At 43.7% G+C, this 27,195-nt stretch overlaps 9 non-coding genes across 9 annotated transcripts; 5 read left to right on the forward strand and 4 right to left on the reverse strand.

Moving 5' to 3' along the window:
- Positions 1-2,042: 2,042 nt before the first annotated feature.
- Positions 2,043-2,124, reverse strand: trnas-gcu (transfer RNA serine (anticodon GCU)). Its single transcript has one exon. It is a non-coding gene; the product is annotated as a tRNA-Ser (tRNA).
- A 4,075-nt stretch (positions 2,125-6,199) lies between these two features.
- On the forward strand, positions 6,200-6,316 carry LOC138231476 (U5 spliceosomal RNA). The gene has a single exon (XR_011186727.1). It is a non-coding gene; the product is annotated as a U5 spliceosomal RNA (small nuclear RNA).
- Positions 6,317-6,546: 230 nt separating this feature from the next.
- LOC138231445 (U4 spliceosomal RNA) lies at positions 6,547-6,691 on the forward strand. Its single transcript, XR_011186696.1, has one exon. It is a non-coding gene; the product is annotated as a U4 spliceosomal RNA (small nuclear RNA).
- Positions 6,692-7,999: 1,308 nt separating this feature from the next.
- On the forward strand, positions 8,000-8,141 carry LOC138231429 (U4 spliceosomal RNA). Its single transcript, XR_011186681.1, has one exon. It is a non-coding gene; the product is annotated as a U4 spliceosomal RNA (small nuclear RNA).
- A 2,247-nt stretch (positions 8,142-10,388) lies between these two features.
- Positions 10,389-10,462, reverse strand: trnat-agu (transfer RNA threonine (anticodon AGU)). The gene has a single exon. It is a non-coding gene; the product is annotated as a tRNA-Thr (tRNA).
- Positions 10,463-12,254: 1,792 nt separating this feature from the next.
- Positions 12,255-12,336, forward strand: trnas-cga (transfer RNA serine (anticodon CGA)). The gene has a single exon. It is a non-coding gene; the product is annotated as a tRNA-Ser (tRNA).
- A 2,173-nt stretch (positions 12,337-14,509) lies between these two features.
- Positions 14,510-14,583, reverse strand: trnat-agu (transfer RNA threonine (anticodon AGU)). The gene has a single exon. It is a non-coding gene; the product is annotated as a tRNA-Thr (tRNA).
- Positions 14,584-16,399: 1,816 nt separating this feature from the next.
- Positions 16,400-16,481, forward strand: trnas-cga (transfer RNA serine (anticodon CGA)). Its single transcript has one exon. It is a non-coding gene; the product is annotated as a tRNA-Ser (tRNA).
- A 7,070-nt stretch (positions 16,482-23,551) lies between these two features.
- Positions 23,552-23,624, reverse strand: trnaq-uug (transfer RNA glutamine (anticodon UUG)). Its single transcript has one exon. It is a non-coding gene; the product is annotated as a tRNA-Gln (tRNA).
- Between the last annotated feature and the right edge of the window lie 3,571 nt (positions 23,625-27,195).

The raw sequence follows: 27,195 nt of genomic DNA on the forward strand, positions 1-27,195 counted from the left end.
AGACCGCACTCCGGCTACCACTCCTAGCATGCCCAGCGGTACTACGAGCGCCTAGGGGCGCTTCCTCCTCACCACCAGGCGAGGGCGTTACAATACATAGAATATGCATGTAAAACGAACAGATCTTATCGAGAGGGTTATCAGAATACAAAAGGTATATATTCAGTCAGTTACAAAGTGTTACACATATCAAGAGGACATACATTCAGTATATCATTCATTTAGACCATTTCATAAATGAACCTGGTAATAACTTCTACATTAGATACTGAAAACAAGTACATAACTCTTAGGAATTAAATTGATATCAACTGGTTGGGATAACAATTGAATTCGCGAGCAGTAATGCAGTGAAGTTGAATACTCATCCAATCTCTGGGGATTCAGATCTCCTGCGGGCACAAAGAAACAGTTGCAGGCTTGTTGCTGTCCAATCCGTGCTCTCTGTCTAGGTGCCAGGCTGTGCTGTGCGGGTTGCGACGGTGCGCTGCTGATGCTCACTGACCGGCTAGTTAGTGTTGGCTTTAACTAGCAAAGTTTGTGCACAGGAGAAAAGATGACTGTGGGTCCCAGCAAGTCAAGAAGAAGACCGGTTCGTTCCTGATGAAGAGCTAGTTCTGAATAGTGATTCAACTGTCCACAGTTCCGACCTGTTCACGAGGCCTGCTGCTGGTGCTAACCTCGGGTGGATCCTCTGGTTACTCTCTGGCAACCTCCGCTTTAGACTCTTAGAACAAAGGAAAGTTCTGGCACTCGGACACACTGGCCGTTCCGTGGTTGTCCGGGCTGAGTCTCAGGATGGTCAGGAGGCGCGCTGTGAGAATGTCCTGCCCTTGGGAGCCTTCTGCTCCTGGGCTGTCCTGCCCTGGAATTCTCCTTTGAATTCCCTTTAGAAAACTCCACAGAAATCTCTACTGAATTCCCACTGAATCTCTCAGGCTCTCTGTGTTGCCTGTTTTTACCTGGAGGAACTTCAGCTCGTTGATTGGCTGAAAGTTCCATGGGCATCAGAGTCCCACGTGGGTTACTCGGCCCTACCAGTCCCTGATTGGTTGATCAAGGTGAGATATGAGTCACTTACTCCTGACACTTAGGAATGCAGTCCAGATGTCCATCTGGCACTCCCTAGACAGATAGGCGCCAATGGATGACCATTGATCATGATAGCCAGGCTTAGCTAAGTGCATCCCCCTTTGGGAGCTGTCCCTTATCAAGGGAAACCTTAAATCAGCCTGCATGAATAGTTTCTCTGTGGCTGCACCACAGAGATGAACAGAGAGATGAGGCCTAATTTGGGAAAGCTCAGAAACACTTAATTCTTTCTTATTAATAAGCCTCGCCGCTACACCGCCCAAAGCACTTCTAAAACAGGAGATTCGCGTTTGGGAAAACAGGTCTACGGGTCTGAAACCTGCTCCACGGAAAACAGCTCTGTTGCGCTTTTGATCAAAGGGAGATTCGCTGTTCTTACTTTTTGATGACATAACACCCAAAGGGGCTTCTTTGGAGCTGGATTCCAACCAGCATCCTTAAGTTTCTTGGCAGTATCCTTTACAGTCCTCTGTTCGGTCGACAAGGGACTGAAGGGGGCAGCTTTCCTCACACATACAGTGCAATGTACTGTAGTGTTCCCCTTAATTGAATTCGCAGTTCTGCATCAAACCTCTAACTCGTTTCCTTAGCTTGGATTTAAGCCACGAAGCAGGCTTCTACTGTATAAACGTCTAGAGGAATCACAAACTATTTGAGAGGCCACCATCCCAGGGGGAACTGACAAGTCTATCCCTAAACACCTAGCGCAGTCTCTCGAGAGACCGTCAAAAATCGCTTTCTCCGTTTGCGTTGCAAGTAAGTGAAAACGCGGTCTCAACCCAGAGCCACTTGGCAGCAGCGGCACGTAAATACCGTTACTGTTACTGCTCGATACCGACGTTAGCCTACTATACCATGTTCAGCCACCGCTAGAAAATGCACGGCTCTAGAACCGGAGCAAATGACAGGAGGGCCAACGCCGAACGGGCACACGTGTCAGACATGGAGCGCGACGAGGATGGGATTCGAACCCATGCGTGCAGAGCACAACGGATTAGCAGTCCATCGCCTTAACCACTCGGCCACCTCGTCGAGGGATCTGGGCTGTCCGGACATGGGTTGGCGCGCTCCAGATGATCTTTTTCTTTTTTTTCCCTCGTACTCGAGGGTCATTTTCCTGTTCCACGTGCGATTTCAACATTTTCCTTGGGAGATGCCAAGCCAGGAATTAATTCTCCAGGACCTTAATTCTCTTCTCTTGCAGCCTGAGATCATGTCCTTCTTTTGGCTCCCTCCAGTTCTGATAAAAAATCTCATTCTTAGATTTGTTAATTTTTGCAGAGAAAGCCAAAGAGAAACGCTCACAACACTGCAGAGCTCTGCTAATTGAGGTACTGTCAGAGAGGAGCAGGGTGACGTCATCCATGTATAGAGATGTCTTTACCTCTCCTCCCCCACTTCCAGGCACTGGTATCCCATTAATGGCCTGATCCTGGCGCAAGGCACAGGCTAAGGGCTCCGTAGCCAAAACGAATAACAAAGGGGATAATGGGCAGCCCTGCCTCACTACTGAACAGACTTCAAAGGGGTGTGATCTATTGCCATTAACCATTACTCTGCTGTTGCTACCTGTGTACAGCAGGTTAATCCACTTTCTCATGATGGGGCCAAACTTCATGTGCTCAAGTACCGATGTTAAGTACTGCCGGTTTAGGCGGTCAAAGGCCTTTTCTAGGTCTACACCTAAAACGCACAGAGGGAGGGAGCGATCCTCTGAGTACAGACAGACATCCCTCAACAAGGCAAGGTTGTCGCTCATCAGGCGTCCTACTATCCCACAAGTCTGTTCTTTCCCTACCAGTGAGGCCACTACATTTTGTAGGCGCAGGAAAAGGGCTTTGGACAGGATCTTAGTGTCCACGCCTAACAGGCTGAGGGGTCTCCAGTTCTTTATGTCATTCTTTGCTCCTTTCTTAAACAAGAGAGAGATAGTGCCTTCTCTTAAAGAGTCAGGCAGCAATTCTGTCTTATAGCTTTCCTCGAATAGGAGCAGTAGCGGATCCTGAAGCAGATCCCAAAAGGTGCAATAAAATTCTTTAGGGAGCCCGTCAGCACCCGGAGTTTTCCCCTTCTGTAAGCTCTCCATAGCCTGTCTCAGCTCTTCTACTGTCAAATCCCTCTCAAGTACTTCCCTATCTTCTTCACTCAAAACGTTTTCTAGCTTTGAGGTAAAAAAATGAATTTCTTCATCCTTTACCTCTGTAGAGCTGTACAGTCTTGAGTAGAAGGCCTCGGTGCAGGAGAGGATAGCACTCGGCTCTGTTCTCTCTCGTCCCTCCTCATCAACTACACTTTCCATGACAGACTTGGAGCCTACCACTTTCCTGAAAAAGAAGCGAGTACACTTCTCATTTTCTTCCAAGAACTGCACTCTGCTTCTTAACAGCACTCCTCGACTACTTTCTTGGCTATGCTCCGGATGTCCTTTTTTAAAAGGGTGATATCCTCGAGCACATCGAAGCCACTGTGCAGCATCGTGTAGAGACGCTGCAGCTGCCTCTGTTTCCTGGCTAGCACTCCTCTCCGTCTGGCAGCAGCCTTCCTTCCCTCAGCCATGAAAAAGGCCTTTGTCCTCATCTTCACCTCCTCCCACCACTCTCCTACTGACCCGTACAGACACTGCAAGGACAGCCACTGTGATAGTTTCTCCTTGTAGCGGGATACTACCCCCTCGTTCTCTAGCAGCTTTGTGTTGAGTTTCCAGAGGCCTGGGCCAAAGACAGTCCCGCCCTGGAGTTCCACTCTACACCCTAAAGCCTGATGATCTGAGAAGAAGACAGGCTGAAGAGTGACCCCAACAACTTTCACTCTCTCTGAGACAAAGCAATAGTCAATTCTGGAGCTGCTATTCCTCCCTGACCATGTATATCCTGCTGTTGTGGGATATATACATCTATATGTGTCTGAGAGTTTAAAGTCTTGAACTAAGTTTTGCAGGGCCAGTGAGCTGGAATCCAATTTTATCGGAGAGCTAGACTGCCTGTCTGTGTGCTCTAAGATACAATTAAAATCCCCTCCCACTATCACGTCTGTGCTACTTAACAATAGGGGAGAGAGTGCCTTGAGTAGCTCCACCCTTCCTCCCACGTCAGTAGGACAATACACATTGATTAGCGGCAGGTTAACGGTCCCCCATTCCACATCCACACACAGCAACCTGCCATCTATGACCCTCTGAATACTTTTCAATTTGAAAGCCCATCCTTTGAAAAGAATGGCCACGCCAGAGGCTCTGTTGTTATTGTCCCCTGACCAAACAGAAGGCCCTTTATCCCACCTATCTTCAAAGCTTTTATACCTCTCTTGATAGGCTAAAGCACACTCCTGCAACATCAACACATCTCCCTCTCTCTGCTGGAGGTAATCAAAGACACACTGGCATTTAACTCTGTCATTGATACCTCTGGTGTTAAGAGAAATTATGTTTAGAGCCATATTACATAAGAAAGTGGAACCAGTCTTTACAAAACACATTTCTCTTCGGTCTCACCTGTTACCTTCTCTTTTTCTTTTTCTTCTTACCAATTTCCTGCCAGCCATCCTCTGAATGAGCCTTCATCAGGGTGGCAGCAGTAAAAGCGTTCACGGAGTCCATTTCAAGGAAGGGGGTAGAAGGAGGGGTGGAGGGGTTCCAGCTGTCCCCATCGCCATGCTCTCCTTCCTCCTCGCTCGGGGAGAAAACAGAGTCATTTTTCCTTTTCCTCAAGTCCAGCTCCTGGGAGCACCGAGGGGAAAGGGGTGCAGCCGATGCACCAGTCTCCTCTTCCCCCTCAACCACCAGCTGTTGCAGATCCTCCGTGATGGACTGGATGGAGGAGAGGAGGGCATCTGTAGCACTTGCAGAGTCTGAGAAAAGCAGCTCCGCTGAATCCTGGGTATCCTCGCTGGACCCGCTCCACCGGGGGGCCCCACACTGGCCCTCGTTCTGAGGAGCAGGAGTGGGGGAGGGGTCCTCGCTGTTCTCTGGGGTTTTCAAACCCTCGTGCTTGTCTGGTGCAGTCTGCGGTTGTGGGGGCGTAGTGGATTTCTCTTCCACCGGCCCCGGAGCCACAGCAGGACTGATCCTGGCTGGAGGCTGAGACTCTTTGTCCAACAAGGGTTCTTTGTTTGACTTGTTGTTTGCTTTGGCTTTTTCAGGCCGGTTTGGCTGAAACAAGCACTGCCTCATCCTTTCTCATTTTGAGTTTATAGGCGTAGGCGTGAGGGCAGTTCTTAAAAACGTGTCCTTCCGAGCCACATAAATTGCACTTTGGCAGCATTGAACAGTCAGAGGCTTAATGTCCCTGTTTGCCACAGGTCTTGCAGCATTTCACAGTGCAGGACGATGCCAGGTGTCCCACAGCACCACAGCGCCGACACACCTTTGGTTGTCCCACATAAAAAACATAGCCATTGCAGGCGCCCAGCTGGATTGTAGAGGGCAGGTGCCTTAAGCCTCCATTGACATTGTCCGGTAGCAAGCGAACCTCGAATTTCCTTGCTCCTGTTTTTATACCGTCAACATCTCTAACCTCAGTTCCATGGTGGATGGTGCAGTACTGCTTAAGCCAGGTGTGAATGTCCTCCGTCTTTGCCATTTCCGAGAACATAACAACCTCTCTCTCTGTGTCAGAGGCTGCAAGTTGATCTTCTCAAGGGCAGGAACTTTCCCTCTTTTTGCCTCAAACACATCCACACATTGTTCAAACAGAGAATAGGTAGCAAAAACAACCTCAAATGCTTTCTGACCTGGGAGAGCGAAGATGAAATACAAGTGCCGAGGTTCAAAGCCAAGTTCCTTCTGTAACACTTTTCTGCTGAACTGCATACGATCCATGAAGAGGTCATCCAAAAGCTCAAAACGTACAGCATTCTTGCGGGATCCAAAGGTTGCCATCTCAAACTGCAAAACAAACACTGCTTCCACAAAACAAGAAAACAATCCAACTACTCCAACTACAGGCTGATCAAGGTATCTCCCCTGCCAGATAAGCAGAGAGCCGCAGGCGATGAGCCCGGAGCTGAACGGGCCCCACTGGCTCGTTTGTAAGGCCAGGTGCATTGCCAACCACGACCGGCAAGGCAGAGGACTTGAAGGCGGCCTGGGCTCCTGCAGCTGTCCAGCCACGCACTCTGGTTTCTCTTCATCTCGTACAAATCTTTTGCCTTTTACTAAAGATTTCCATGGAGAGGAGCATGAATGAGTTCCATACAATTTTTGTGCTTCCCTGCCTTTGGGTGGGGCGCAGCTGGGCTGGTCAAAGAGAGAAAACAAAACCGCTCACAATCGCTCTTATTACGGCGACTGTGGCCTTCTGCTCTGCGAGTCCTCGGTCTCAGCCTGTCTGATTGGCGCTCTTTTCTTTGGGGGGCGGGAAGTGTCCGGCCGCAAATATGAAGCGTTACAGCAACGACATGCCATGAGACGATTGATAACGATTTCCATAGGATCCCCGCGGTTGCCTGGCTACCGTCAGCTTTGCGCAGTGGCAGTATCGTAGCCTGTGAGGTTTAGCCGAGGCGCGATTATTGCTAGTTGAAAACTTTTCCCAATACCCCGCTTCCGCCGGTTTCCAATACAATCGGCGAAAGCAATTTTTGAGCAAGGTGTTTAAAGACAGATTTTGTCATGGTAACATCATGGTAGAAAGAAACAAGCTTGTTACGTCTCAACAGAAACGCTCTTTAGCTCTTTCAGCGTTATGCAGAGAACAGCGTCTGTCGAGATCACTTTTGAGTCAGCGCGAAACGCCGTGTGCTGTCAGTTTGATTTCATATTGCTCGTAGCGGCGCCCGGCTTTTGTCTGTCAAACGTTAGGTTGCGCTTCTTCATGCTGCATCGTCGGCATGAGTGGAGCTCTTTAAACGTCTGTACTTACTGCGCCCCATAAGAAATTGTTTGTCCCCGTTCAAAAGAGATTGTGCGATGTCCTGCAGCGTTCACAAAGCAAACCTTTGACAGTTTGAAAAGAGGAATTTATTCTGCTTCCTGTGCGTGCAGTAGTTACAAAGTTGAACGTCTTTACACGATCTGCTGCAGTTTTCAGTGGGCGGGCTTTGTCAGATGGCTTTGAAAAACGCACTGTGTTTCGGCTCGGGAAACATCATGAGCAGTGTCCTGCATGTTTTCTGTGTATAGCTGTCTTTTAACGCATACAGAATTCATTCGAAATCATTGATTTCTCCAATTAACAAGGGTCCCTTTTTGAACCTGCGAGAAGCATTCTTTCAATGTAACAGATTTACTCCGAGGAAAGGCAGCATGACATTAAGAGTAGCTCAAGCTTTCAGCACCCGTATCGGACTGCGTGTATGCAGACACCGCTCAGAATCCCCTGTAAGATTCTCCCTCAATTCCGTTGTGCAGTGCTTTACCTCTTTCAAAAGGCTTCACTTTCCTAGTCACATTCCAAGACTCATCGAACCCGGGCTGTTTCCTCCAGCGGTATAGTATTGCAGTGAGACAGCACGATGCCTGCAAGACTATGTCACGCTAAACGCCACAGATTGTGTTTGTCCGTTCGTGTCAGTCGTCCCGCAGCCACCGGAAGTGGGACACAAACATGCTGCAATGCTTTCAAGACGTTAGGATTTGTTTGTGCAACATCCAAGAAGAGTACTTGTGGCTTGATTGTGAACTGTACGTGCCCGCCCCCTTTCCTCTGTAGTGCATGAGTTCCTCCCGGCATGCCCTTCGTCATTGTTCTGTCATCTTGTATTTAAAGGGTTGTATTTCTGCTGCTGAAAATAAGCAACGGTTTTCTCACAACGCCCTTTGTTCCCGACGGAGCCCTTGTCTGTCATGAAATTCTTTAAAACCTCAAGCTAGAAGAAGAAGACGACAAATATGAAGCGTTACAGCAACGACATGCCATGAGACGATTGATAACGATTTCCATAGGATCCCCGCGGTTGCCTGGCAACCGTCAGCTTTGCGCATTGGCAGTATCGTAGCCTGTGAGGTTTAGCCGAGGCGCGATTATTGCTAGTTGAAAACTTTTCCCAATACCCCGCTTCCGCCGGTTTGCAATACAATCGGCGAAAGCAATTTTTGACAGTCTCGTCAGAGCGCGACATAGTCTTGCAGGCATCGTGCTGTCTAACTGCAATACTATACCGCTGGAGGAAACAGCCAGGGTTCAATGAGCCATGGAATGTGACTAGGAAAGTGAAGCCTTTTGAAAGAGGTAATGTCGACGCTTTTTTTTTTTTGGCGTGGTACTAATAACGCCAAGGCTGGGGTTCGAGCCCCGTACGGGCCAGGTCCTTTTCTCCTCTCTTACAAAAGCTGTTAGGTTCCTTTCCGTGGTGAGATGGGTTGTGATGCAACGCTACCACATAGTGCCGACAGACAATTAAATGACAAAAATGAAGAGAGTTAAAGCAGCTGGAGAGGTTTTCTTACAACTTTTGAGCTGACACAGTTTTGGAAAATGTTTTCTTCACGCTGCACTGTACCACATAGGCAGCCAAGAGTCTCCAAAACAAAACAGCATTGACAGTCATATAATGTCCATTAACCCCTGTTTTAAACACAGTATCATGTCTGCCATCATAAGAATATAAGTCCAATATTTTAGAATATAGTCAGAATGTCTTCTAACCTTACCTGTGGTGTCTTTAATACCTATTGCTCAATGCATGGTGTACGTACTGCATACATGTGTCTTGAGAATGAGGAATGGGCCCCTGAGACATTTACCTGTTTCACAAATGATCGTATTTTACTAGAGATTCTGTTTGGGATTCAGATGTGCATTCGGACAGCAATTCCTTTCAAGAAATGATACGTTCTGGATGAGGTCAAAGGTGCTGGAACACTGTATTTAGGATGTGTTTGCAGTGATTGTGTCTCCTGCTTCAACGCAATGATATATAGATGTGTTCCTGTAATTTACTGGTACATGCCCAGGGCAGTAAGCAGTCTGAGGATTTATTTCCAGACGACATAGAGCAGTGAAGCAGTGAAGTAGTGCAACACACTGGATCATTATATTATTAGAATCTATTCTACTTAAATTATTACATTATACACAACTTGAGCTCTCAGCACCGTACTGAGCCCAGGTGTTTTTCTAAAGCTGTCAGGTGCAGTTCATTTACATGAAGGAAATCTCTTACTGGGTACGATTACAATGCAGTAAGTAGCACAGGCTACTTAGGGAGTAGGCTGATGTGTTTAAAAACGACCCGAGCCAGCAGGAGTCGAACCTGCAATCTCCTGATCCGTAGTCAGACGCGTTATCCATTGCGCCACTGGCCCTGGTGTGACACTGCAGGACTGTAACCCAGTGAGCTTAGCACTGCAACTAGTAAAATATTACCCCCGGTCCATTCTTTTCCAAAAGTGAGAAACACCTGTTTTCTACATTTTGTCTGTTTTAAAACCATATCTCTTTAAACCAAACCAAGAGTTTGTCTTTTGCACTGATATTCTGATTCATTTCGATTTCAAAGAAAAAAGAAACATTACCTTCCAAAGCATCATAAAATTGTCCCTTCCTCCAGACTCTACTTCTCTCTTGTAGTAGTACAGCAGACCTTTCCAGGTGAGCAGATCACAGAGTCCAAAATGAGCTTCCTCCATCAAGCAAAGTACCTGAACATGACTCTTTCATCATAAAAGCGCCCCTGTAATAAAGAAATTAAATCCGAAATCAAGAGGGCAGTTGCCTACTGAAGTTCAAGAAGTCATAAATTTTAACCTAGCAACACATTAAAGGCTGCATCTATACAAGTACGATTCTAGAAATGCTCACCAGATTACGTTTTAAGAAAGAACTGCGCCTCAGGTTCCGCCGAGATCTTAACTCGGATGGCAGGATTCAGAGTCTGGTGTGGAATGATGGCGCACGGAGGGTCCACATACTGTGGATCCCTCAGTGTTCTTCCGCGTGTTCAAACCGCCAGCGTGTGACTCCCCTGTCCCCGTGACCTCATTGCTCTGCTCTCGCCTCTGTGCAGCTGAGCCCGACTCATGGTAAAGTGGAAAAAAATATGCCCTCAACGTGAGATTTACTCTGGAGTGAGGATAGTTGTTACCTTCTTATCGTTGAAACGGATGTATGTGATATGGCGACTAGGTTCTTCTCCATTAGCAGGCTTAAGGTTAAAGAAAAAAACATTGCTGACTTCTTTTTTTTTTGCCAGCTGCGAGCGCTGATTAGCGAGGTTTGTATTTCATGTTTTGCAAGATGCATCCATTTTAAGAAAAACAAGTCGTTCAAGACAGGAAATGAATACTTGCATTTAATTAAGTCTAGACGTATGCGGTTGTCCATAATGACCAGTTCTGTTTGAGAACACAGAACAAAAAAAGGCACCGCTGGGATTCGGACCCAGGATTTCCTGTTTACTAGACAGGCGCTTTAACCAACTAAGCCACGGCGCCCCGGAAGTGCTGTCCTTTTGCAGCCACTTGGACACACCACTCAGACACATCTGCATTCGGTGTGTGCTCCGCCTGCTCGCTGAGCAAGTTGCCACCTTTACATACAATAGCAACATCGACACCAAGAGAAAGGATGACAAATGGCTTTTATTGGACTTTTCATGTCCAAGGAGCTCAATGTGCTTTCTGTGTACAGCAGGGCCACTGAACTCCACACTGGCCACTGAACCACAGCAGTGGCTTGCTGGCTTGACATCTCCCAAGGAAAATGTTGAAATCGCATGTGGAACAGGAAAATGACCCTCGAGTATGAGGGAAAAAAAAGAAAAAGATCAACTGGAGTGCGCCAACCCATGTCAGGACAGCCCAGTTTTGTTGACGAGGTGGCCGAGTGGTTAAGGCATGGGGTCGAATCCCATCCTTGTCGCTCTCCATGTCTGACACGTGTGCCCGTTCGGTGTTGGCCCTCCTGTTCTTTGCTCCGGTACTAGAGCTGTACATTTTCTAGCGGTGGCTGAACATGTTATAGTAGGCTAACGTCGGTATCGAGCAGTCACAGTAACAGTATTTACATGCCGCTGCTGCCAAGTGGCTCTGGGTTGAGACCGCGTTTTCACTTACTTGCAACGCAAACGGAGAAAGCGATTTTTGACAGTCTCTCGAGAGACTGCACTAGGTGTTTAGGGATAGACTTTGTCAGTTCCCCCTGGGATGATGGCCTCTCAAATAGTTTGTGATTCCTCTAGACGTTTATACAGTAGAAGCCTGCTTCGTGGCTTAAATCCAAGCTAAGGAAACGAGTTAGAGGTCTGATGCAGAACTGCGAATTCAATGAACGGGAACAGTACAGTACATTGGACTGTATGTGTGAGGAAAGCTGCCCCCTTCTGTCCCTTGTCGACCGAACAGAGGACTGTAAAGGATACCGCCAAGAAACTTTAGGATGCTGGTTGGAATACAGCTCCAAAGAAGCCCCTTTGGGTGTTATGTCATCAAAAAGTAAGAACAGCGACTCTCCCTTTGATCAAAAGCGCAACAGAACTGTTTTCCGTGGAGCAGGTTTCAGACCCGTAGACCTGTTTTATTTGTAGGGCAGGGCGCATTCCCAAATGCGAATCTCCTGTTTTAGAAATGCTTTGGGCGGCGTGAAGTGAAAATAAGAAATGGGCTCCAGATGCACATGGAAGCCATCAAGTGTTTCATCCGAGCTGTTTCAAAGACTGCTCAAGAGCTTTCCTTTCACAGAGGTGCAATGATTAATGATGGGGGTGCACCCTTCAATGCGCCTTACGACTCTAGGGAGTGATTGAGACGATTCGTAGCGTGTGCTCATTTCCCTCTATTCCCCGTGTTGCAGTGGTAGGATGACGTAAATTTCTGCTTCGACACGTAACGGCGTTATAATCAAGTGCAGGAGCTGAGGGCTTTTGTTTTGTTTCGTTTTCCATGGCGTTTGTAAGCACGCAAATCAAAGGCAATTCCTGCGTCTAACAGGAATGTAAATGCTTTGGAAAGTGCAGTGTGGTGCAGCTTGTAAAATCCTTATCCACATTTGTGGTTTGTTGATGTTTGTTCTGTCTGCCAAAGCTGCATTTTGACATCCGGACGGGGAGACTTTATCATTTGAACGTGAAGCCAGCCTTAAACCCTCTGAGGCGTGTCTGTCTGCTGGCACGTATTTTGTCAAAGGTATTTTTTTTTTTTTAACGGAGAGCGACTTTGAAAAGGTTTCCGCAGCCACGTCGCACTCCGTGTTAGATTAAAGGAGGAATGCGTCGATGGCGAACTCGCTTTAGTCGTGGCCGAGTGGTTAAGGCGATGGACTCGAAATCCGTTGGGGACTCCCCGCGTAGGTTTGAATCCTGCAGACTATGGCGTCTGCCGCACGTCTCCTTGTGCCTGCGCGGCAAAAGCGTGGTGCCGCTTCTCCTTTCCTGGTACTATAAAAACGCTAAATCGCTTGGCCCTGCTGCCATGGAAATGAGTTCTTCAGATAACCACACATCTTGCGTTTGCACCTCTGGTGTTCTACTTATGCCTTTGAAAACCTAATGAATAAAACTGAAAGAACCGACACAATATGTAGGTGCTCGTAAAGCACGCATTAAAGAACTGTTAACAGCAAGGGTTTCAGTGGGTTAACTGAGGAGAAGGCGTGATCGCTAATTGTTGACTTTGTATTTGGTGTTAGAAACATTCTTACTGTGCATGACGTGCAACAAATGTAGCCACAGAAATTGCATCACGCTTTCATGTATGCTATTGCAGACACCAACGTTGCCTAGATAGAAAACCGAAATAGCCGTGGGTTTGCTTGCTGGTCTGAAGGATCTCTCTTCGAATCTCTATCATTTGTCAATTGAAGTAAAAGGCGCTCCAATCTGATACGTTCAGAATCAAACCCGCAGCTGTTGTTCGACTTTATTTCTTGACTAATTACAACTGAGTGTCGCATGAGCAGTTACGTAAACTTGTCTGATATATTTGACAAATGCCGTTCTTCAATTAAAACTAACAGTACATTGTCAGGGACATTCAGTTCTATACAAACAAGAGACAGACAAGAGAATGTTTCTACCTTTCATGTGGACTACGTGTTGACTTAATGATCGGAATAATTGAAAAGTTCGGGTTCATAGCCGATGCAGTGCGTGCTAATTAGAACAACAGCAACGCTGAGCTCTCAGCACCGTACTGAGCCCAGGTGATTTTCTAAAGCTGTCAGGTGCAGTTCATTTACATGAAGGAAATCTCTTACTGAGTACGATTACAATGCAGTAAGTAGCACAGACTACTTAGGGGAGTAGCCCGATGCGTTTAAAAACGACCCGAGCCAGGCAGGAGTCAAACTTACAATCTCCTGATCCATAGTCAAACGCGTTATCCATTGCGGGACTGCAACCCGATGAGCTCAGCACTGCAACTAGTAAACTATTACCCCCGGTCCATTCTTTTCCAAAAGTGAGAAACACCTGTTTTCTACATTTTGTCTATTTTAAAACCATATCTCTTTAAACCAAACCAAGAGTTTGTCTTTTGCACTGATATTCTGATTCATTTCGATTTCAAAGAAAAAAAAACCTACCTTCCAAAGAATCATAAAATTGTCCCTTCTTCCAGACTCTACTTCTCTCTTGTAGTAGTACAGCAGACCTTTCCAGGTGAGCAGATCACAGAGTCTGAAATGAGCTTCCTCCATCAAGCAAAGTACCTGAACATGACTCTGTCTTCATAAAAGCGCCCCTGTAATAAAGAAATTAAATCTGAAATCAAGAGGGCAGTTGCCTACTGAAATACAAGAAGTCATCAATTTTAACCTAGCAACACATTAAAGGCTGCATCTATACAAGTACGATTCTAGAAATGCTCACCAGATTACGTTTTAAGAAGGAACTGCGCCTCAGGTTCCGCCGAGATCTTAACTCGGATGGCAGGATTCAGAGTCCGGAGTGCGGACTGATGGCGCACGGAGGGTCCATATACTGTGGATCCCTCAGTGATCTTCCGCGTATTCAAACCGCCAGCGTGTGACTCCCCTGTCCCCGTGACCTCATTGCTCTGCTCTCTCCTCTGTGCAGCCGAGCTCGATTCACGGTAAAGTGAAAAAAAAAGGTGCCCTCAACGTGAGATTTACTCTGGAGCGAGGATAGATGTTACCTTTTTATTATTGAACAGGATGTATGTGATGTGGCGACTAGGTTCAATTTTGTATCCTTTTAAAAGATTAAGGACTGGGGTGAGCGGGATTTACCACCCTTTCAGCTAAGAACCCGACGTGCGGACCGTTTAAGCTGCATAGACTCAGTCGTTTAACTCTTCTCCATTAGCAGGGTTAAGGTTAAAGAAAAAAAACATTGCTGACTTCTTTTTTTTTGCCAGCCGATTGCGCTGATTAGCAAGGTTTGTATTTCATGTTTTGCAAGTTGCATCCATTTTAAGAAAAACAAGTCGCGTTAAAGACAGGAAATGAATACTTGCATTTAATTAAGTCTAGCTGTAGGCGGTTGTCCATAATGACCAGTTCTGTTCAAGAACACAGAACAAAAAAGGCACCGCTGGGATTCGGACCCAGGATTTCCTGTTTACTAGACAGGCGCTTTAACCAACTAAGCCACGGCGCCCTGGGAGTGCTGTCGTTTTGCAGCCACTTGGACACACCACTCAGACACATCTGCATTCGGTGTGTGCTCCGCCTGTTCGCTGAGCAAGTTGCCACCTTTACATACAATAGCAACATCGACACCAAGAGAAAGGATGACAAATGGCTTTTATCTGGAACTTTTCATGTCCAAGGAGCTCAATGTGCATTCTGTGTACAACAGGGCCACTGAACTCCACAATGGCCACTGAACCACAGTAGTGGGTTGCTGGCTTGACATCTCCCAAGGAAAATGTTGAAATCGCATGTGGAACAGGAAAATGACCCTCGAGTACGAGGGAAAAAAAAGAAAAAGATCATCTGGAGCGCGGCAACCCATGTCTGGACAGCCCAGTTTCCTAGATGAGGTGGCCGAGTGGTTAAGGCAATGGACTGCTAATCCACTGTACTCTGCACGCATGGGTTTGAGTCCCATTCTCGTCACTCTCCATGTCTGACATGTGTGCCCGTGTGCCTTTGGCCCTCCTGTTGTTTGCTCCAGTACTAGAGCCGTACATTTCCTAGCGGTGGCTGAACATGGTATAGTAGGCTAACGTCAGTATCGAGCAGTGACAGTAACAGTATTTACGTGCCGCTGCTGCCAAGTGGCTCTGGTTTGAGACCGCATTTTCACTTACTTGCAACGGAAATGGAGAAAGCGATTTTTGACAGTCTCTCGAGAGACTGCGCTAGGTGTTTAGGGATAGACTTTGTCAGTTCCCCCTGGGATGATGGCCTCTCAAATAGTTTGTGATTCCTTATACAGTAGAAGCCTGCTTCGTGGCTTAAATCCAAGCTAAGGAAACGAGTTAGAGGTCTGATGCAGAACTGCGAATTCAATGAACGGGAACACTACAGTACATTGCACTGTGTGTGTGAGGAAAGCTGCCCCCTTCTGTCCCTTGTCGACCGAACAGAGGACTGTAAAGGATACCGCCAAGAAACTTTAGGATGCTGGTTGGAATCCAGCTCCAAAGAAGCCCCTTTGGGTGTTATGTCATCAAAAAGTAAGAACAGCGAATCTCCCTTTGATCAAAAGCGCAACAGAACTGTTTTCCGTGGAGCAGGTTTCTGACCCGTAGACCTGTTTTATTCGTAGGGCAGGGCGCATTCCCAAACGCGAATCTCATGTTTTAGAAATGCTTTGGGCGGCGTGAAGTGAAAATTAGAAATGGGCTCCAGATGCACATGGAAGCAATCAAGTGTTTAATCCGAGCTGTTTCAAAGACTGCTCAAGAGCTTTCCTTTCACAGAGGCGCAACGATTAATGATGGGGGTGCACCCTTCAATGCGCCTTACGACTCTAGGGAGTGATTGAGACGTACGTAGCGTGTGCTCATTTCCCTCTATTCCCCGTGTTGCAGTGGTAGGATGACATAAATTCCTGCTTCGACACGTAACGGCATTATAATCAAGTGCAGGAGCTGAGGGCTTTAGTTTTGTTTCGTTTTTCATGGCGTTCGTAAGCGCGCAAATCAAAGGCAATTCCTGCGTCTAACAGGAATGTAAATGCTTTGGAAAGTGCAGTGTGGTGCAGCTTGTAAAATCCTTGTCCACATTTGTGGTTTGTTGATGTTTTTTCTGTCTGCCAAAGTTGCATTTTGACATCCGGACGGGGAGACTTTATCATTTGAAAGTGAAGCCAGCCTTAAACCCTCTGAGGCATGTCTGTCTGCCGGCACGTATTTTGTCAAAGGTATTTATTTTTTTTTAACAGAGAGCGACTTTGAAAACGTTTCCGCAGCCACCTCGCACTCCGTGTTAGATTATAGGAGGAATGCGGCGGGGGTGAGCTCGCTGTAGTCGTGGCCGAGTGGTTAAGGCGATGGACTCGAAATCCGTTGAGAACTCCCTGCGCAGGTTTGAATCCTGCCGACTATGGCGTTTGCCACACGTATCCTTGTGCCTCTGTGGCAAAGGCGAAGTGCCGCTTCTCCTTTCCTGGTACTATAAATACGCTAAATCACTTGGCCCTGCTGCCATGGAAATGAGTTCTTCAGACCTCTGGTGCTCTACTTATGCCTTTGAAAACCTAATGAATAAAGCTGAAAGAACCGACACGATATGTAGGTGCTCGTAAAGCACGCAGTAAAGAACTGTTAACAGCAAGGGTTTCAGTGGGTTAACTGAGGAGAAGGCGTGATCGTTAATTGTTGACTTTTTATTTGGTGTTAGAAACACTCTTACTGTGCATGACGTGCAACAAATGTACCCACAGAAATTGCATCACGCTTTCATGTATGCTATTGCAGACACCAACGTTGCCTAGATAGAAAACCGAAATAGCCGTGGGTTTGCTTGCTGGTCTGAAGGATCTCTCTTCGAATCGCTATCATTTGTCAATAGAAGTAAAAGGCGCTGCACAGAGAGGATCACTGTCGTGAGGCCGGTTAGCTCAGTTGGTTAGAGCATGGTGCTAATAACGCCAAAGTCGTGGGTTCGAGCCCCTTACTGGCCAGGTCCTTTTCTCCTCTCTTACCAAAGCTGTTAGGTTCCTTTCCGTGGTGAGATGGGTTGTCATGCAACGCTGCCACATCGTGCCGACAGACAATTAAATGACAAAAATGAAGAGAGTTAAAGCAGCTGGAGAGGTTCTCTTACAACTTTTGAGCTGACACAGTTTTGGAAAATGTTTCCTTCACGCTGCACTGTACCATATAGGCAGCCAAGTGTCTCCAAAACAAAACAGAATTGACAGTCATATAATGTCCATTAACCCCGGTTTTAAACGCAGCATCATGTCTGCCATCATAAGAATATGAGTCCAATATTTTAGAATATAGTCAGAATGACTTCTAACCTTACCTGTGGTGTCTTTGATCCCTTTTGCTCAATGCATGGTGTACGTACTGCATACATGTGTCTTGAGAATGAGTAATGGGCCCCTGAGACAGTCATTTGCCTGTTTCACAAATGATCGTATTTTACTAGAGATTCTGTTTGGGATTCAGATGTGCATTCAGACAGCAATCCCTTTCAAGAAATGATACGTTCTGGATGAGGTCAAAGGTGCTGGAACACTGTATTTAGGATGTGTTTGCAGTGATTGTCTGTCTCCTGCTTCAACGCAGTGATATATAGATGTGCTCCTGTAATTTATTGGTACAAGCCCAGGGCAGTAAGCAGTCTGAGGATTTATTTCCATACGGCATAGAACAGTGAAGCAGTGAAGTAGTGCAACACACTGGATCATTATATTATTAGAATCTATTCTACTTAAATTATTACATTATACACAACTTGAGTTCATTTTAAAAATTAAAAGGTAATGAAAGGAATGCATTTTCATGAGAAAGATAATACCGATTTTTCATGTGATAATCTTCCTTATATCATGTCGTGCATCATTTGGACACTTTGTGGGCTTGAAATACAAAGAAAATCATGTTCTATGGTACAAAACAAATACAAAACTTAAGTTTTTATTTTAATTAGATTTGTTTATTAAGCATAAGCAATCATTTATTACATTAATATATGTGAAAATGACATTTTAGCACCATAATATTACATACAGGTCTCTAGCTTCAACACAGTGATATATGCTCAGTGATTTATTGGTACATGCCCAGGGCAATAATCAGAATTAGTATTTATTTCCATACGGGCTACAGGTAGTGTTGTGAAATACTTCAACACACTGGATCGCAGATTTAGACCCCCTGCACTCTTACTCCTTAAAAACCAAAGAAATGAAGATATGTAGCAATCACATTGTAACAGGGGTGACAGTGACTTAATGCTTATACTAGTGGACTTCTGGTACCTTTAGGGTACGGTGTTCCCTGAAGGGCTCTCAAACCCCGCATTTCAGATGCCTAGCTGTATCGCTGATGTGTTGCACCTCAGAATCACTTTTAAACCTTACCTCTGGTATCTTTAATCCCTATTGCTCAACGCATGGTGAAAGTATTGCATAAATGTGTCTGAAAATGAGCAATGGGCACCTGAGAGACTCATTTGCCTGTTTCACAAATGATCATATTTGACTAGAGATTCTGTTTGGGATTCAGTTGTGCATTCTGACAGCAATCTCTTTCAAAAAATGATTTTACCTTATCGCAGCTTTGCCCTTCTTGCCTCTTTGGACAATATCTCCATCTTGTGGTCGTTGTTGGTAATGTCTAGACAATATCTCCATCTTGTGGTCGTTGTTGGCAATGTTTTCTTATGCCCTTTTTTATTTCAATTCTCTATTAGTTGATTCTAGAATCTCTACAATAGAGTTGAAAACATCAGTTTTATAGCAGACAATATGACATTATTTATAGTCCAATTAGAAATTTATTACCCTGTTTTTAACATAATAACAAATTAAAATTGATTAAAACTAAGTTTGGAACACCAGGGAACATAAAAAATGATTTTTAGGAAAACCATGAGGTTCTCTGTGTCCGATGCCTGCAAGGGGAGAAAGCTAGAATCCTTTGATTTTTCAAAATTTGAAAATAAACATTATATAACAACAGCTTTCATTCCTAGGAGTGAAAAACAACCATTTTTGAAGACATATTAGTTTCTAAAACACTACAATAAAGTTAAAAACATCCATTTTATATCACATTATTTTTTGTGAAATAATTAAATTGGCTTATTTCTCTCGCATTAAATTGGCTACAAATGCAAGAATTCAACCAGATATTCTTGTAAAATGTATAGTGTTGCATTGCAGTTAGTTAATGTAGTTAGTCCATAGTCAGCAATCTAAACTTTATTGTTAAGCTTTAATGATTGATGTTGTACCAGTAACCTTTAGAAATACTATAGTACTTCACAAATGCTTTGTGTGTTTGGAAATCTTTTGAGTAAAAGCCTTATAAAAATAGGTTTAGTTTTTACAGGACATCACAAAGAAATAGGATGGTATAATTCTTATAATTGCTTAGTGATTGTATTTGGAAGATTATGCACTAAACAGACTTCAGGAATGCCAGTGGATCATTGTGCTATTTGGAATTATTCCAAAAATCAAGTGACCTCTTTGCTGAAGTATTTTTAGTATTATTTATTTAGTATTAATAAAGAATAGATTTATTAAAGTCATGCGATGTGCAAGCGGGATATGTAAAATAATTGAAAATAAAGTTTTTTATTATTGTTATAGAGAAACATGATCAGATTTTCCCTGGTTCAGAAAAAAAACGATTAAAATCTGTAATCTTTCCACTTGTATGTCATCAGACATTAACGAGTACAACCCCCCTCTCTGCCGGAGTGCTGGCTGTGACGAATTAAACCAATTTCACAGGTATTTTCAAAGTAGGAAGTACAGTGTTAACTAGTAGATGGCCTCCTCAATGAAATCGCTTCAACATGCTAATGCGTTGGTGTAACAGTCCGGGCGTGGCAAGCTTCCAATGTCAACTCGACTCGATTGGAAGACAATGAACGTATTTTAGCCCTAAATGAATTAATAGCAAACATGGTTTACATAAAAGACATTTTTCCAAGAAAGTTCATAATAATACGATCTATAGTTGAAATCTGAGCCTAAATATAAAGAAAAAAGCATTTTCAGAGAGCAATCACGCTGTGTTTATGTAGAAAAAGCGATTAGGTTTATGAGCAATCTAATTATCTATTCGCTTAAAACGCTATATAAAATAAAGTTTATTTAAAGATGAATGATAAGTGTCGCAGTTTAAATAATTTTCGTAGTAGGGCTTGGACAGATTCCAAGTGCATTTTTGCAATTTACGTTGCATTGTCCAATGTGATGTTGTAATACAGTTTAGAATACAGTAAGTCTAAACTGTATCAGCTTTATTTATGGGTTGCAATTTAGAAAAAGTCAAAAACCGCACTCAAAATGCAATTTAGAGCTTTCTGGCAAGAGGAGACACCCAAATTATAATGTAACATGCCACTGTTTGTGCATGAACAAAGTTATACTGCAATTTTCCTTAGATTCGCAATTAAAAAAAATAATTTTTTTGAATCCCCGGCCGAACACATTCCATTAGAATCAGCACTTTTATACAGTATATCGCCTTTAAACACATATATTTAAACACACGTTTACGATTTAAATCAAAACGCGATTCAAATCAATATAAATGTTTATTTTGTAACGCATAGGTGACTATTCATTGTTATTAAAAAGACGTAAATTCGATCATGTTGTGATATTTAGAAATATAAATTTGTTTTGATGCGAGTGAGGTTTTATTTAATCTCTGACCAAGGGAAATGTTTCATTTTTTCAAAGAAATGTTTGTTAAAAATTAAAGTCATAGTTCCATGAGATTCAACCACAGACCATGTGACATAGGAGTCAGGAACCTAACCCACAGCACCACCAGCGCAGACACATGCTGAGGGCTGAAAAAGCACTACAGAAACATTATCGACTATAAAATAATGTAATTAGGCACAGAAGAAGTTTACAGCACAGTACAATAATAAATGCTGACCATGACTTTAGAAGCATAAATTACCTTACACTCAATTTAAACACAAGCTGTCTTTAGCCCTCTAAGCTGGTTCATACAGAAATGTAGAGAACCAGGCTCAGAACACACAGCTTCATTAGCGAATACATATGCAGAACAACTAGAGAAGATGTTTTACAGAGGATGGATTTTTAGAAACATCCCATCAGTGACATCACTGAAGTCAACTCCTAGGTAACTGTCGTGTGGATAGTTTCACAAGAATCAGACAAAGGTTTAAGCATCACTTATTTTAGATAAAACTGCAAAAAAACAACAACAACCCATAATGTACTTCTTTGCGGCTCTGTTTGCCCAAATCATATATTCACAACGTGAAATTAGAAAATAATATTACGTAACCAAAAACCGCAATATGGAAACAGAACCTGTGTAATTGTTGACAGATGATGTACTCGTAACATTTTTACAAGACGAACTACAACATTTAAAAAATGACTTGTATGTACTTGATATCTCTAATCAATCCACTGCACTGCATTAAAACAAAACGAAAACTAAAACGCCCTGGGCATACCGTTTCGCGCTTCTTATCAGTTGCTCAAAAGCAATTTGACCGTATGAAATGCATAATATAAACCTAGAAACATATACGTGAGGAGTATTTACGTAGTATCGGTGTCAAGACATACCTCTCAAATACTGTAAATCAAGTTAAAAATATCTCAAGACCGATTCTGGTCATAATGAAACCATGTTTCGTGTATGTTTTCTTTAAAGTACCGAGACCAGCCATATACTGTATGTTTATGTTCCAAAATTAATATCGTTTATGGCCTTCACACGTGTTGCAGTATGCTCCTATTCTTTTTATGCTCAGGCACTAAGATTTCCCTTCAGTGGTAAAATTCCAAATAAATATTCAATACTTAAACGGGCACAGTTAAGACATTACATATACATATACATATACATATACAAACTGTATACAGTACAGTTTGCATACGGTAATATGTTTATGTTCCTAAATCAACCTCTTTTATGAGCATGTGAAAGGCATGGTGAATCGATTCTCAAAAATTACTGTACTTTGCATGATTGGAAAAAAATGCGTGATTGCGAAATGCTGTGGTGTTACTTTTACAAAGACGGTCAATGAAAAAAATAATGTGGACCAGGGCAATACTTTGAGTTTACAGCTTGTCCAAGTTCATTTATTATTAATACTATTAGTAATATCTTCATTAAAGACTTTGATGGCTACAGCTCAAACATGAGAAGTTGAGCTTTATTAGCGCCACCTTGCGGAAATTCCGGATACTATTATTTTGCTAGCGGTATTTACCGGTAACTCGCGGTATTTACCGGTAACTTGTGGTAGACTGCGTACAGCGTACGCCCGCGCATTTTGAATGGCTGCATCTGTAGCAATCATATTGTAGCAGACACTCAATTGCCTGTTTCACAAATGATCATATTTTACTAGAGATTCTGTTTGGGATACGGATGTGCATTCTGACAGCAATCTCTTACAAAAAATGATTTTACCTTATCGCGGCTTTGCCCTTCTTGCCTCTTTGGACAATATCTCCATCTTGTGGTCGTTGTTGGTAATGTCTAGACAATATCTCCATCTTGTGGTCGTTGTTGGTAATGTCTTCTTATAGATAGATACTTTATTGATCCCGTGAGGGAAATTGCAGTGCAACAGCAGCTTAACACACACAACACAGCCACAGTGTAACAATTATATAATAATAGTACAATACTGTATATATACTGTATATATATATGAAACAGAAATAGAAACAGAAACAGGAATCGCTTACTACCTGGAGAATCTCTGTAGGAATATCTAGCATTTATCAATGGAAATAAAAGCTGCTTTAATACAGTGCATGTTCAAACTCAAACCCTCAGCTGCTGTTCTTGTTTGTTTTGGGACAAATTGCAACTGAGCATCGCATGAGCCGTTACGTACCCTTATCTGTTAGGGAATTTCAAGGGAGGAGTTAGGTCAGAATGGGTAGGCTGCAAAACAACAAGTAAAGATTTATTCCGAGATGAAACGTTGTGGCGGTTTTCTTATCTTTTCAGCATGGACTAAACTTTTACGTGTTCCTTATATGCTATATATGTATATATTAGCACCAATGTCGTTCTTAAAAACTAACATGAAATTGTCAGGGACATTCACCTATATACAAAGACGAGACAGACAAAGTAATAATTCTATATTAACGTGGCCTACATATTGACGCAATGATCGAACTAAGTGACGTGTTCTGATTCAGATCCCCTGCAGTTCATGCCAATTAGAACAATAGCAATGCTGAGTCCTCCCCACCCTACTGAGCACAAATTCAGCTGCTCTCCAGTTCTGTTCTGCATGTTTTTTCATTGCAATTGAGCTCGGAGCTGGAGATGATCTCCATACAGTTCTGTGTTAACTAGCCCGCACTTGCGTGCTAATTTACGGGTTGTGGCAGATGCTTTTCTATAGTTCATATACATGACGGCAACCTGTTACCGAGGAACCTGAGAGGTTTAAAAGCCTCACAAACCAGGCAGGACTCGAACCTACAATCTTCTGATCCAAAGTCAGACGCGTAATCCATTACGCCACTGGCCCATAGAACATGTGTTTGCATTCCACCACAGAGAGCTCTACACTGCTACCAGTAGTACACTTCCCCATCTAAATTTTCACAGCAAGAAACTTGTGTTTCCTACTATTTTTATCAGGTTTAAAATATCATCTCCTTAAAACAGAAAAAGTGTTGGTGTGTCGTGCTGAAATTCTGATTGATTTTGAATTCAAAGAAAAAAGGTTTTCTTCCAAAACACCGTGAAATTGTCACATCTTGCAGACAATAGGTGTATTCCATGTTGAAAAGAGAAGAAAGAAAACCATGGAGCCTTTTACAGGTGTGAGGCTTCTTCAGGTGTGAGAAGACCTCACGGCCGAAACGCTGTGTTTCCGTTCTTCTCTTTTCAGCATGCAATAAACCTATTACTTGTTCCTTTGCAGCCGAGGCATGCTGACGTAGCTACCCAGCTGAACATCTTGCAGACTCTACAGTACTTCTCTCCTGTAGAAGTAAAGCAGGGCTTGCTGGGTGAGCTTTTGCTCCGGTAAATTAGGTCACGTGTCATGTTAAATCACTTCTTCTAAACACAACATTTGCTGGTGCTAGCTTTCCCCATGAAAACAGACATTTCCCTTACAGTACATGACATATCGTTTTTATTCTATCAATAAGTATAGAAATAAAACAAAAGAAAAAATGTTGTCGCCAAAGAATGCACAGTTCTGTCGCCTTGGGAAGGTGTCAAGGGCATTGAGCTCCTTGGACATGAGAAGTGCCAGATAAATGCCATTTCTCATCATTTCTCTTGGCGTCAGTTCTGCTATTAAATGGGACGGAGGCAACGGGCTCAGAGAGCAGGTTAAGTGCACACCGAACGCAGATGTGTCCAAGTGTCTGTAAAAGCACGGTGCTCTGCTGGCGCTGTTCCCTAGTGGCTTAAAGTGCCTGCCTAGTAAGCAGGCGATCCTGGGTCTGAATACCAGCGGTGCCTCTCTCCGTGTCTTGTTGTGCCGCATGTCTCATTTCAGACAAACATGTACAGCTTGGTTCAGTTTAATGCAAGAATTCATTTCCTTTCTGGAATAACTTGTTTTTGAAGAAATCCATACAGCTTGTGAAAGATGAAATCCATTTCTTGGTTGTCAGTGGAAAAAGATTGCCGGCTGCAAGAAGCGCAAGTGATTGTTTTCTTTGACCATAAACCTGCAAATGTAGGGCGCACAAAAGACTGTCAGACTCTGTGGTGCTGAAAAGTTGGTGGTTCAAGCCCCTCCAGTATGCGTGTCTCAGTTTTTCCAATGTAAACATCATCACCATTGCTAAAGAAGATGGCGCAGAAGGCTCCACAGCCGAAACGTTGTGCTTCTTTTCTTCTCTTTTCAGCATGGAGTAAACCTTTGCTTTATCCTTTGCAGCCTAAGCATGCTGACGCAGCTACCTTTCTCTTAACACGCCTCAATCATTATTCACCAAAACGATCAGCAGAATAAGTCGCCTTTGTGGTGATGTCACTCCTCTGCTTCACAAATGTCCTTAGTGACGGGCCATTTCTTTCTGCCATTTTTCCGGAGCGGTTATTGATTGCTCCATCATTTCCCTCTTACTTTCCATCACTAGATTGAAAAAAAAAAACAGAAACAGGCTGACAGGACGACAATCAAATTGCAAAAACTCATCAAAGCACTCGATAGAGTATTTGAATCCACAAGTAGCTACGAGCAACTTTGTCCTGGCTTGCATGAAAGTCGGAAAATGTCAAAAAGAAAAAGATGGTGGCTTTTTCATATTCGTTCTTTTATTTTTAGTTCGTTGCTTCTTCTGTCCATTGTCCTCCTGCCTGGCTCTTGACCTGTGACTGTTTGAACGCACACAGTAGACTTTCATGCAGGGGATTTGTCCTGAGCCTCTGTGAAAGACCCACCCACCCCCATAAATAACTGCTCTAGAAACACATGAATGCAAAACTAAACCACAGCTTAAAGAGGAGCTTGTCATGACCGCCAGGCAGTTAAGACCAACTCTTAAGCAATCTAAACAGCACCAGCAGCGGGTGATTATTAACAAACGCCGCCGCACGAGTTAACCCACCTGCACACACTCCACCGTGCGGTACGCAGTGCTATTTTTACCATCTTTACCTGCTTCCCGCTGGTATTGAGTCTACTCCTTGAGAGCTCTACCTGGCGTTTTTTCCATTACCTCGTTTATTCTGGATATTGGACTCCCCTTCTGCCTTTTCGACTTTGGACCTCGCCTCTCACCTCGGACTGTTTGCCACCAGTGTTCTCCCTGGATTACGACTTACCTTACGCCTCTTGACCACGAAACAAAGCAAAGCAGAGCAAAACAAAATGAACAAACGAAAACCCTCACGTCCCGCACTTGCATATAACGCCGTTACGTGCCCAAGCGGTATTTTACGTCATCCTAGCACTGCACCCCGGGGCGTACGGTATATGGGAACGAGCACACGCCACGAATCATCTCGAATCACTCCCTACAGCTGTAAGGCACCTTGAAGCATGCACCCCCAACATTCTTCTTTGCGCATCTGTGAAAGGTAAACTCTTGAGCAAACTCTGAACCAGCTCTAAGGAAACTAATCTGATTAGACGTTACTTTGACTCATCTTTTAAGGGACCCTTGTTAATTGGAGAAATCAATGATTTCGAATGAATTCTGTATGCGTTAAAAGACAGCTATACACAGAAAACATGCAGGACACTTCTCATGATGTTTCCCGAGCCGAAACACAGTGCGTTTTTCCAAGCCATCTGACAAAGCCCGCCCACTGAAAACTGCAGCAAATCGTGTAAAGACGTTCAACTTTGTAACTACTGCACGCACAGGAAGCAGAATAAATTCCTCTTTTCAAACTGTCAAAGGTTTGCTTTGCGAACACTGCAGGACATCGCACAATCTCTTTTGAACGGGGACAAACGATTTCTTATGGGGCACAGTAAGTACAGACGTTTAAAAAGCTCCACTCATGCCGACGATGCAGCATGAAGAAGCGCAACCTAACGTTTGCATTCCTAGCAAATTCCTTTTATTTTTTGATAAATAAAGACAGTCTTGTTTAACAAACAACACACACAACATTTTACATTGTCAATTCAATTCAAATCAATGTATTTCTATATAGCGCCTTTCACAACAAGGTTGTCCCAAGGCACTTAACAATGCAAGTTGTTAAGAGCCTTGTGTCTAATATGCCGCCTAGGTAACGTGCTGTCTCTTTGAGGCAAATGTTTAAATCCTCTGAGTTAAGTGCTGAAGTTATAGTAGTCCTATCAGTATTGTTGCCTCCCATCAACAGATCCTCATTTTTCTCAGAGTTGAGTAACAAAAAGTTTTCACACATCCAAGTATTTCCTTCCTTAATGCATTTAACTAAACTGATAATAGAAGAGTTGTCGTTTGGTGTAAACAAAATGTTTATTTGAGTGTCATCAGCATATGAATGAAAGTTCATATTATTTTTTCAGATTATCCTACCTAGCAGCAGCATGTAGAGAGAGAGAGCAATATTGGTCCCAGCACTGATCTTCTGGTACCCCAAATTGAACTGGTGACATTGATGAAGCAGTACAATTATTAGATATTTGAACA

This window comes from Lepisosteus oculatus, unplaced genomic scaffold (assembly GCF_040954835.1).
Source record: "Lepisosteus oculatus isolate fLepOcu1 unplaced genomic scaffold, fLepOcu1.hap2 HAP2_SCAFFOLD_60, whole genome shotgun sequence".
NCBI classification, from domain to species: Eukaryota; Metazoa; Chordata; class Actinopteri; order Semionotiformes; family Lepisosteidae; genus Lepisosteus; species Lepisosteus oculatus.